This window comes from Pleurodeles waltl, chromosome 4_2 (genome assembly GCF_031143425.1).
Source record: "Pleurodeles waltl isolate 20211129_DDA chromosome 4_2, aPleWal1.hap1.20221129, whole genome shotgun sequence".
Lineage (NCBI taxonomy): Eukaryota > Metazoa > Chordata > Amphibia > Caudata > Salamandridae > Pleurodeles > Pleurodeles waltl.
The window spans coordinates 931,921,442-931,933,489 of NC_090443.1; positions in this window are offsets into that span (position 1 = coordinate 931,921,442).

The window sequence follows — 12,048 nt, forward strand, 5'->3', positions numbered from 1 at the left end:
AGAAACCGGAGAGGCGAGTACGCTTGTCTTCGGCTCAGTGAGACTGCATGACAACCCGGAAACGCGAGTACGCGATTAATATAACTAGCATCTGAAGCCCGGAAGTCAAGTAGACACGCGATCAGTAATATCGAAAACGGACTACCGGGACAAGACCCGAAGGCATCATCATAAAACTAAAGAAAAGACTTGCATTGATTCTAATATACAAGATAGCCTCGTTAAGTATCAGAGGGAAGCCCCGATATTAAAAGTGGGACTGGGCGACCTGTGCTGGGGACACAGGCACAGGGGCTAGGGACACTGGGTAGGGTATCAGTGGCCCAGGAGGGTGGTTCAAGGATGGACTTGGATGCCCCTGAGGCCATCTCAGAGGTCATGGGTGCATACCACCACTCCCAGGATAGGATGGGCCAGACCCTGGCCACGTTGCAGGAGAACCAGAGGCTGTAGGTGGCACACCAGCAGGAGGCCATGGAGCAATGGAAACAACTGAATGCCAGCATGGCCTCAATTGCAGGGGTGATGCTGAGGATATCCAGCATCATGCCTGAGTCCTCCACCCACCAGCAGGCCCCTTCCAATAGCCAGGATACAGCCCAGCCCTCAACATCAACAGCAGCTAGGGGAATGGTGGCCCTGCCAGAGGACCCACAGGCCACCAGCACCCCTTCCCCTGTAGCCCAGGAACCCCCTCACAAATGTGGCCAGAGACCCAGACATCCCAGTGACACTGTAGCCAAGACCAAGCCCACCGCCAAGAAGTGGCTCTGCCCTGAACTGTCTCCCTTGTGTGCCACTGAGCCACCTTGTTGACTATCCACTCCCATATCTCCATTTTCCTATGGCCCCATGGACTCTGCCCCTGTGCTACTAGCAGCTGTGGACATTAAACTGAGTATATTGTTCCCCATCTGCCCACTCCCTTGCACTGTCCCATCCCTTTTGTTACACTCCTTTAATAAACACTGTTTGATCACACCAACAGATGTTGTCATTTATTCAAAATGATGCAGGGATCCTATGTTTAGAGAGGGGTATGGTAAGTTCTTGTCACAGCTTTGGCCAGAAGTGTCCACAAACATCACCTTTTCCTCCATGATGGTGCCATAGCAAAGGGATAGGCACCACTGCAACACCTGTCAGCAACAGACACGTAACACATATTTACTTCACTATACTCATACAACATAAGCCATATATGTAGTATGAAATAAAAACACAGCCCATTGCAGCATCTGATGTTAGAAGATATGTAGTAACACTCACAATTGTGCCCTACTCTCTACTCAAACCTGTAACATTACACTTTGTCCAACATGATCAGGTACAAAGGGCAGAAGAAAATGAAACATATCAACAACCACAATACTGTCTAGCCATTCCAGTAAGTGAATACTACTGTCGCCCTTTGCTCGACCACAAGGATTGTATCCATAGCAACTATATACGTTATACACCCACACAAAACCCTTGTCATAAATCCATGGTAAAGTAATACATACTGTCTCATGTAGCAATTGTTGCAGCGTAAAACAACAATAAGCAGTCTGAATGTCATGCAGCAGATGGCCAACAGTCGGTCCCCACAAAATCTGACATACACACACATTCCTGCCCACACACCACAGTGTAGGTACAATGTACACCAGAAACTAAAGTCCTGCACAGTGTAGTCATATTCACAGTGCAACATTTACCTGAGACCCATTGGAAATAGAGCTGAATCAGCTGATTCTTGGAGTCCACATCTCCCCCCTCTCCTTCTCCATCACTGTCCTCCATCCCCTGGGATCCCACGGATGGCAGTGCTCCAACCTCCACTTCCAGTAGTGGCACATGTCTCCTGAGGGCCACACTGTGCAGCATAAGCAGGCTACAATGGTCTGACACACCTTGTTTGGGGAGTAGCACAGGGATCCTCTGGACATATCATCCTTCTGGCCTTCAGGTGTCCAAAGGTCCTCTCAATCACTCTTCTGGTACGACCATGGGCATCATTCTGGTACTGGTTCTCCCTCCCTGTCCTGGGATTCCTCACATGTGTCAGCAGCCACTGCATGTTAGGCTAGCCAGGATCACCTAGGAAGAGATGAGAAATATAGCACATGACACACAGTTGTACAATGCCAAACATGAGAAAGTCAGGTAGTACTGCAAATCTGTCATATGCACACTCACCTACTAGCCAGGCTCTCTCTCCCTTTAGTTGCGCCATGAGTTGTGGGAAATTGCTGTTCCTTAAAATGTTGGCGTCATGGACTGATTCAGGGAATCTTGCTGCCACCTGTGAAATGTATTGATCTGCAAGATACACCACCTGCACGTTTATAGAATGGAAGTTTTTGAGATTCCGTTACACTTGCTCAGTGGCTCTGGGGGTGTAAGGGGAATATGTGTTCTATCAATGGCACCAATCACATGAGGGATGTAGGCTATAGCATAAAAATCTGACTTAACAGTGGTAAAATCTGCCCTTTGTGGGAAATTGTATGTACATCTGGAGGTTTCGCAACAAGGCAGTCAGGACATTTGTCAATATGTTGCTGAACATTGGTTGTGACACACCGGATGCCAGGCACACAGTCACCTGAAAGGACCCAGGAGCCAAAAAAAGTAGGACATATAGTACCTGTACTGTGGGAGGGATAGCATAGGAGTTTCGTTTGGCAGGCAGTAGATCAGACTTCAATTAGGAACACAGCTCACGAATTGTGGCACGGTTCAGCTGATAGCTGATGATAATGTGGCACTCTTCCATGGTAGCCAGGTCAACAAGGGGTCTGTACACTGGTATAGCCCTCCCTCTCCACATGGGTCGATGGCTATGAAGGAGCAAAACACAATGATGTGTAGAAGACAGTTGACCTCGACAATGCATGTATCACATACATTCATACACAACTCTGCACACATATTACTGTTGAATGTTGAGGGCAGCCATTGTCCACATTTATGACGTGTAGCGATTGGTGTGCCAGGGACATGTACACCTGTAGGCATACGTGCTACCATTTGGACATCATAGGTTTCACTATGCCGCCATTTACACTGTCCCTGTACTGTATATCCACAAGTTAAGCTCTTCATATGGCAGCTGCCTGTCCTACATGTGGGGGACAGTTGGAAGTGAAATAATTCCGTTGGCATTAGTCGTCATGGCGGTAGGCGGTCAGAACCGCTGTGCAACTCCCCATTGGTTAACATTGGTGTCTATGTGGAACAGGGGCCAATCATGATCACCCCTGGCGGTGACGGTGCACACCGCGGCGGTCCTTACTGCTATTTTGTGTACCCCTTGCCACTTGACTCCTGCACCTCAAAATGGCCACTACTCCACTGTGTGTGCTGCTGTGTCCTGCCTCTGGTTGAAGTAATGGCACGTGCTACAGGGGAACGGGCCCTGGCCTTCACCTCGGATGAGTTGGAGAAGCTTGTGGACGGGGTCCTACCCCTGTATGCCAAGCTTTATGGGCGACCAGAAGACCAGGTGAGTGGCATTATAGCATCCTAAGAGTGTGTGCCAATGCAACGGATGCATTTGAGTGTGACTGTTGGATGTCCCAATGGATAGGTGTAGTGTGACAGGCCGTATGTGTGTAGGGGCATGATTGGGAGTCATTGTCAAAGGTAGAGATACAAGTTGTGTCGTATCCCATGTGTTAATGCAGCAGTTAACCTACAGTAATTTTCTTCTATGTGTCTCCCATGGAGGTTAGTGGCCATCAGAAGAAGGGGATGTGGCGAGCCATTGCCAAGTAAGTGCGGACCCTAAGGTTCTACAGCCGGTGGAGCACCCACTGCAGGAAGCGGTGGGAGGACCTGAGACGCTGGACCCAGAAGACTGCAGAGGTCCAGCTGTGGACGGCCTCCCAACGAGGAAAGGGTGCAAGTCGGTCCCTGACCCCCCTAATGGCCCGCATTCTTGTGGTGGCCAATCTGGAGTTAGATGGGCGCTTGAAGGCAGCACAGCAGCCACCTCCTTTCCCTGTCCCCTGAGGTCCCTGCCTGTGATGCCCCTGCCCTATGGACGCCATGGTCGTGGTAGGAGTCAAGTATGTGCCTTGTTGGCACAATCGGACATTTACTATGGACTGGCCCATGGCATTGTTTGTACCTAGTTTATTATTAGTTCTCATTTAATATATCTGCCAACAAGCATTTTGCTGCAATGATATTCGGTTGTCCTGCGTTTTGATATGGTAGGGTCGAGTACACAGGTATGTGCATCCATTGATTTATTTCTCTGCAAGTGTCAGGTAAGTATATTTCTGTACGGAATGTATGCCTTGTTTGGCCTGTGTGTGTATGGTGTGTGTGTGTGTGCCTTAGGGTGTTGGGGGGAGGATGTGTGTGTATGGTTGTTGGTGTGTGTGTATGTGGGCTTGGTAGTCGGTGTGGGGGATGTGTGTGGTGTGTGGGTATGTAATTGTCCCCTCCCCTCTCTTGTGTGCTAGGCACCTGTATTCACCATTGTCGTCTTCGTCAGCGGTCACGGTCCTGGAGATAAATCTCAAGGATTAGCACAGGGAAGATCGCGAGTTCACGCTCTATTTCGTTGTCGGCCACGTCAGGTGTCCCTACAATGAGTGCTTCCTTTTATACGGCTCCTTTCCACCAGGCTTTGTGTGGCGGTGGTTCCACCCTGGAAATTGTGGCGGTGTGGTAAATTGTAATACAGTGGGTGGGATGGGCCTTTCCGCTGGCCTGAAGATGACCACCGCTGTCATTAGCGGTTGTACCGCACTGGCGGTACAGGCTGTGAAGTGGCTGTATTGTGCACAGTACACCGCCGCACTCATAATACAACGGTCCACACCGCCACTGCCGGCGGGGTGGTCCAACACCGCAATACTCATAATGACCACCAAAGTCTTTAATGTCCCTGAGATTTCCTAACAGGAGGCAAGCTCCCTTCAAACTCTTGGAGAGCAGGATGTAGAAGTAAAGTCCAGTCCTTTCACTCCCAAGTCAGAAGCAGCAGGCCAGCACAACAAAGTGACAGGCAGAGTTGCATTTCCTTCTACAGCATCCAGCTCTTCTTTCTGGCAGAATGTCGACAGTCCAGAAGTATTCCAAAGTTGTGGTCTCAGAGGTACAATACTTATACTCATTTCTGCCTTTGAAGTAGGCAAACTTCAAAGAAAAGTCTTTGTAATGCACAAGCCCTTGCCTTTCTTGCCCTGGCCCCAGACACACTCCAGGGGGTTGGAGACTGCTTTGTATAAGGACAGGTACAGCACTATTCAGGTGCAAGTGTTAGCCCCCCCCTCCACTCTAGCCCAGGAAGACCCATCAGTACATGCAGGACACACCTCAGCTCGCTTTGTGTGACTGTCTAGAGTGAATTCATAACCAGCCCAGCTGTCATCTTGATGTGTGTTCCACAGCCAGGCAGAGGCACAGAATGGCAAGGCAAGAAAATGCCCGCTTTCTAAAAGTGGAATTGTCAAACCTACAATTTAAAACCAACTTCACCAAAAGATGTATTTTTAAATTGTGAGTTCGGAGTCTCTAAATTCCATATCTCTATCTGCTCCCAATGGGAAATTACACTTGAAATATATTTCAAGGTAATCCCCATGCTAACCTATGGGAGAGGTAGGGCCTGTAATAGTGAAAAACACATTTAGCAGTATTTCACTATTAGGACATGTAACACACACATGTCCCACCTGTTAAATACACCCTCACCCTGCCCAGGGGGCAGCCTCAGGCCTACCTTAGGGGTAACTTACATGTAATAAAAGGGAAGGTTTGGGCCTGGCAAGTGGGGGCACTTGCCAGGTCGAACTGGCAGTTTAAAACTGCACACACAGACCTGCAGTGGCAGGTCTGAGACATATTTACAGGGCTACTCATGTGGGTGGCACAATCAGTGCTGCAGACCCAATAGCATTTGATTTACAGGCCCTGGGTACACATAGTGCACTTTTCTAAGGGACTTCTTAGTAAGTCAAATATGCCAAACATGGGTAAACCAATTGCCAATACAATTTGTACAGAGAGCACTTGCTCACTAGCACTAGTCAGCAGTGGTAAAGTACCCAGAGTCCTAAAACCAGCAAAAAACAAAATTCAGCACAGGATCAAAAACAGGAGGTCAGAAGCTAAAAGGCAGGGGTAAACCCTGCAGAAAGGGACATTTCCACCAAAAACAGTCACTTTCTTACAGTAGAAATCGCATAGCATTATAAGGACATGTCAATGTAATCATCAAAAGGCTGTACTTCTTTACAAATATATGTAGCTTCGAGGGGACTTTCAAAACCCCTTCAAACGTATGTTAAGGAGCATTTTATTAACTGCATTTTATGGTCATAATATTCACCATCCCTGTTGGACCTGGCCCTTTCTGCCGGGTCATCCCTGAACTTTTTACCTTCCTCCTCCTATTTTTGCTGAATTCGTTTTTGTTGGTTTTAGTACTGCCAGTGGAGCGTCCTGAGGTGTGGTTTGATGTGAGTTCTATGTGGGAGGTTGAGGTTGAGTCTGGCTGCTGAGTTCTGGATGGTTTGTAGTCTTCTAGTGAGCTACTCGGTGATCCTGGCAGAGTGTTCTCATAGTCCTACTTGCTGGTAACTACGGTGAGTGACAGTTTTTCTAGTGTTGTTTGGGAGCAATTTGAACATCTTCCTCTGCAAATTCAGGGCCTATAAGTAGGATGCAGTGTTGTGCGGTCATGTCCTGTTTACTATTGATGATTATTCCAATGTTCCTGGTGTGGATGCTGGGTGTAGATGTGTGTAGGAGCTAAGCATACCCACAGTGGAGTCCCATGGTGTAAGATGTTTATGCCAAAGATCACTACTGCTAACCAGTGCAGAAGTTCTTGTGCTCGTTCCTCTAAACATGGTAATATTATCTTATCCCAAGTAGGCATATTTAATGTAGTTATAAATCCCAATTAAAGTGATACTATGTGTACCCAGGGCCGGTAAGTTAAATGCTACTAGACGACCTTCCACACTGATTATGGCACCCAGTTAAGTAGCCCCTTAACCTTGTCTCAGGCCTGCCATTGCAGAGCCTGTGTGTGCAGCTTACACTGTCATGTCGACCTTCCAAAATAACCCTTTTGCCAGGCCGAAACCTTTCTTTTTAATACATAGATATCCACACCTGCCAACTCACATGGTGCCAGCGTGTGATGCACAATATTGGCTCCCTTCACACGGTATCCCGGTGAGGAGCCAATATCACATGGTGGCAGGGAAAACAAGATGAGAACCACTGTAAACTGGTTTTCAGCTTGTTTTCGGAGGCTTTTAACTGCAGATGTCCATTAATTGGTGTGAAAACACCCCAGGTCATCAGCAGCAGCCTCAGCAAGCTTCTTTTGTTTTTTAGAGCAGGGGGTTTTGGGCTGGGGTGGGAGCAAAAGTGCCTCTTAAATACTTCTTGGCATGATGCCACACCCCCTCTAAGGCCCTGCCCCCTCCTCGCACTGTGACATTTTTAGTCAAGTTGGCAGGTCTGTATGTCACCCCGAGGGTCAGCCCTAAGCAGCCCAGAGGGCAGGGTGCAATGTATTTAAAAAGTAGACCTTGTATGTTTAAGTTTCACATGTCTTGGTAGTGAAAAACTGTTGCAAGTACAATCTCTCCCATAGGATAGCATTATGATTACCTTATTCAATTTGTTAGTGTAATTCCCAATAGTGAAGAGATAGATGTTTTGAGTTTGGTGTCTCTAGAATCACAAGTTAAATTTAAAATCCCAACTTATGGTGAAGTCATATTTAAAATTGCAATTCTGAAAATGCCACTTTTAGAAAGTTGACCCTTTCCTACTTTAGCCATTTGGTGCTTGCTGTCTGTCTCTGATCACATGCTTGGGGGTGGGTGAATGCTGGGCTTTGTGTATTCCCCCTAGACAGCCCATACAACAGGAGCTTAGTTGTGACTTGATGGGTCATTCTGGGAGGCTGAGATGGAGGAGCTTTTACCTGAATAGACTATGGGGGTCATTACAACCCTGGTGGTGCTTCCAGGGGCCAGCTATTTTGGAGGAAGCACTGCCAACAGGCTGGAGCTGCTTCCAGGGGCATTACGACCGCGGCCGAAGCCGGGACCGGCGGTTTCCCGCCACATTGGCCCCGGCGGTTTAAATCCCCCAGGGCAGCGCTGCGCGGGGGATTACGAGCCCCCCTCCCGCCATGAAAAGGCTGGCGGAAAGGGGAATCGTGGGGCCCCTGGGGGCCCCAGCGAGCTTTTCACTGTCTGCTATGCTGACAGTGAAAAGTGTGACTGGGGCAACTGCACCCGTCGCACAGCTGCAACACTGCCGGCTCCATTTGGAGCCGGCTCTTGTGTTGCGGCCGAGATCCCCGCTGGGCCGGTTTCTGCCCAGCGGGGATCTCATAATAGACCCCGCGGGAGTGCGGCTGCATTGGCGGCCGCCCGGCAGTTCAACCTTGGCGCGCGGCGGTTGCTGCCCGCCAAGGTTGTAATGAGGGCCTATGTCCTTTCCTCACACAAAGAGCTGCACAACCCCGTGTAGTGAGTCTGGAGCCAGGGCAGGAAGCGCAGGAACTGTGCGCACTTCAGAGACCTGTCTTTGAAGTCTTCTCCACTTCAAAGGCTCAACTGGCTATAAACATTGGACCTCTGACACCATCAATTCAGTACACCTTTGGATCTGTGAAGAATCTGTCAGGAATAAAAACTGTTGTGCTTCTGAAGGACTGCCACTCTGCTGGATTGCTGCTTTGCTCGACTCCTGCCTTGCTGTGTTGCCTGCTCCTTGTGACTCAAACCCCAGTCAACCAATAACCCAATTTCTAACAATCCAGAACACTCTTTAAGACCTTGCACCTTTTAAAAAGACATGCTCCCAGGTGCTTGATTTAAATGTGAAATCTATAGTATGAGAATAAACAAACCAACATAGAGCATAAAGTGGGTTTCAAAATATCTTTTAATCAGTGTAATGTAAGCTACTTTAAAAGCAGCTGCATTCAAAGTGTATGGCATTGTCTTTCTTGTAATGAACTGCTCCACTTAAATATATTGCCATTTATGTTACCTTATCAGTTACTGATTAAAATGTTTAGGTAAACAAATTGCTTATAAGTAAAATCTATTAAGCTAATTTCCCTTCCATTGTTAAACATATTTTAGTTCTGATGTGAGCCAGGAGCTTTTGACTTTTATATTTGGTGCTAGCCATGACCTTTTGATCCTAATACGATAATGTGTAAAGCATACTTACTTATAGGGATTTCTAGTAAACCCTCTTAATCCATTGGTCTGCTTTTGTGTCATTCACATGTTTCTTCGGACTACAACAGTACACAGCATGGGACAGTGGGTCAGCTCACTTCAGACACTGGCTAACGTCATTGTGAGTGAAGGGATTCTGCCCTTTTGAAGTGCACATCCACACAGAAAGTAGCTCCCTTCAGTGCCAGGGTCTGCTATAGAAACATGTGGTTTCTGAGACCAAAGATACGTTTGCTACTCAATGTTATTTTTTTTTACATTGATGAGGACTAGCAGCTTCCCAAACAATAACGATTTGCAAAAACCATGACACAACAAACAAGCATTGGCAAAGCCAAAAGACTGGCAGAAAAAGTCAAACCTATTGGCTTTGACAATGCTTGTTAATTTTGCTCGGTGGCCTGCCTTTCACACCTCTGTATGCCTGCTGATGACTTTGTGATGTCACAACTCATCTGTAGTAACTGATTGCAGTAGTGCTGTTATTTTCTTATTATAGGTGTCTGGAGATGTCATAACTGGGCTAATAAGAACATTAGAGACTGGTTACTATACACATATTGTAGACTTATTTGTATGATGCTTGTAGGCTTAATGTTCCTAATTTCAAATGCTCCACAATAGGGGTGGGAAGGGCACAGATCTTTTATGTGGTAGCTCCCAGATTGAGGAATGACATTTCTTTGTTGTTCAGAAGTGAATCTAGTGTGATTTGATTTAAGAAGTTGTCAAAACATGGTTGTTTGCATCCTGTGTTTAGATCACAGTAGAACCCATGGAATATAAGAGCTTAGACATTGTTGCTTACTATTATGGTATATGAATAATGTGCGCCTCTTGGAAGTAGCTTGTCTTTTGATCTGTAGAGGCTTGATACCATACAGTGATTGTGCCCTTCAAAAATATCCAAATAAATAACATAAAGAAATATAAAGAAATACATATTATTTGAAAGATTTTTTTTCATATAAAATTAGCCCTGGGTTGAAATTTTAGTGTATATTTTATTTTTACATTTAATATTGTACAAACTGTGTTAAACAAAGTACAGAAGACTTACCACAGCAAATTGTTATTGCAGGAGGAACAACTTAAACTTGAAGTGCTGGTTCAAAACTGTCCCAAAACATGCATGTGGGGTGTGATGTAAACAAGATTGTGTTATGGAGAGGGAAGCACCAGGGAAAGATGATCTTCCAGAATCACACATTTTTCCATTGAGTGTCGTTGATGTAGGTCTCCAGGTTAAATACAAACACAATATTTCATCGCTGGGCAAGCATGTCCATGTTTTTGGACAAATGTATATTTCTTCCAGTGTTATTAACACAAGGAAAGAGAGGCTGATTCAAGTGAAATGCCATTTTGGATGACCTTAAAAACACAATAGACCACAATAGGGTCGCTGCACTACATCCTTTGGACCTCTCAGCTGCGTTTGACACAGTTGACCATGACACTGTTATACAAAGACTATACAAAGCCAGCATAAAGGGGACTGTTGTTGTCCGGATCACATCCTACCTTCAAAATATAACAAATTTAACTATTTACTTCCCTATTCTCATTTAAACTGTATTTCAGAAAAGCAGGGGTCCCTCAAGGCTCAATCATCTCATTCATGAATTTTAACATCTACATGAAGTAATTACTGGCAATGATCAATGAATTTCAGCTCAAACGCTATAACTATGCAGATGACACACAAATACACCTTAAAATGGAAAGCCCCAAAGACATTGGAAATTCAAAAATCTTCAGTTTCCTCAGAGTTGTTCATCAGTTCCAAAACTGAAACACTCACATGTAGCGATTGGAAAAATGATGACCCACTTAGCACCTGGCTTGACAATCTGGGACCACCTCCTAAAGTATCTCAGGAAGTAAAAAACATTGGGAATACCAAGTTATCGATGAATACCCAAGAGAACAGATTGGCAAGATCAAGCTTCATTACTATGAAAACTCTGCAACGCATCTTCCCTCAGCCGAGATATCCACACAAGGGCCAGGCTAATATCTCTCTTGTACTGTCTAAACTGGATTACACCAATGGCCTCTACTATGGATAATAGCCATTAACTATGAAAAGACTATGAAGGATTCAGAACTCTGCTGCCAGACTACTCCTATATGCAAAGCCCACATCTCCCCTGCCTTGTGAGCCCTACATTGATTGTTGGTTGCTGCTTTGTATCACCCACAAAGCAATACATGGAACAGGACCACTTTTGATCAGGAATAAGATCACCAAATACATTCAACAAAGGAAACTTCGCTCCAAATTGCCGCCGCACCCCAAAATCCCACCGTACAAGAAAAAAAAAACATAGGTGGTGCATCTTTCTCTGTTTAAGCAGCCAAACTATGGAAGTCATTACCCCCAAACATAAGATCCACAGATAAATATCTTATCTTCAGAGGATTATTCAAGAGTTGGCTCTTTTTCTACAAAACCACCATACTCAAACACTAATGTTCAGCATATCCCTCTGTATATAAACATTTATAATTTGATTATATTCATGTTTCCATATAAATTCACTGAAAAAAACAAAGGTTACAGGGACGTTATAGTTAGCTCCTGAATTTACTGGTACAAAACCTTAGAAGTTCAGCATAACTTGTGCCCTAAGGCTAAGGTAACTATAACTCAAGCTCCTGCCATGCACATGTTTTTTCTTCAATAGTTTGACTGCTAATGATTCCTTGATATTTTTATTAATGTTATAAAGTTGTCATGATTGCTGTAATATCTGGAGTAATTATCAGTGCATGGCGATGGCACGAGTTACAGTTACCTTAGGGTACACAGGAGCCGGCA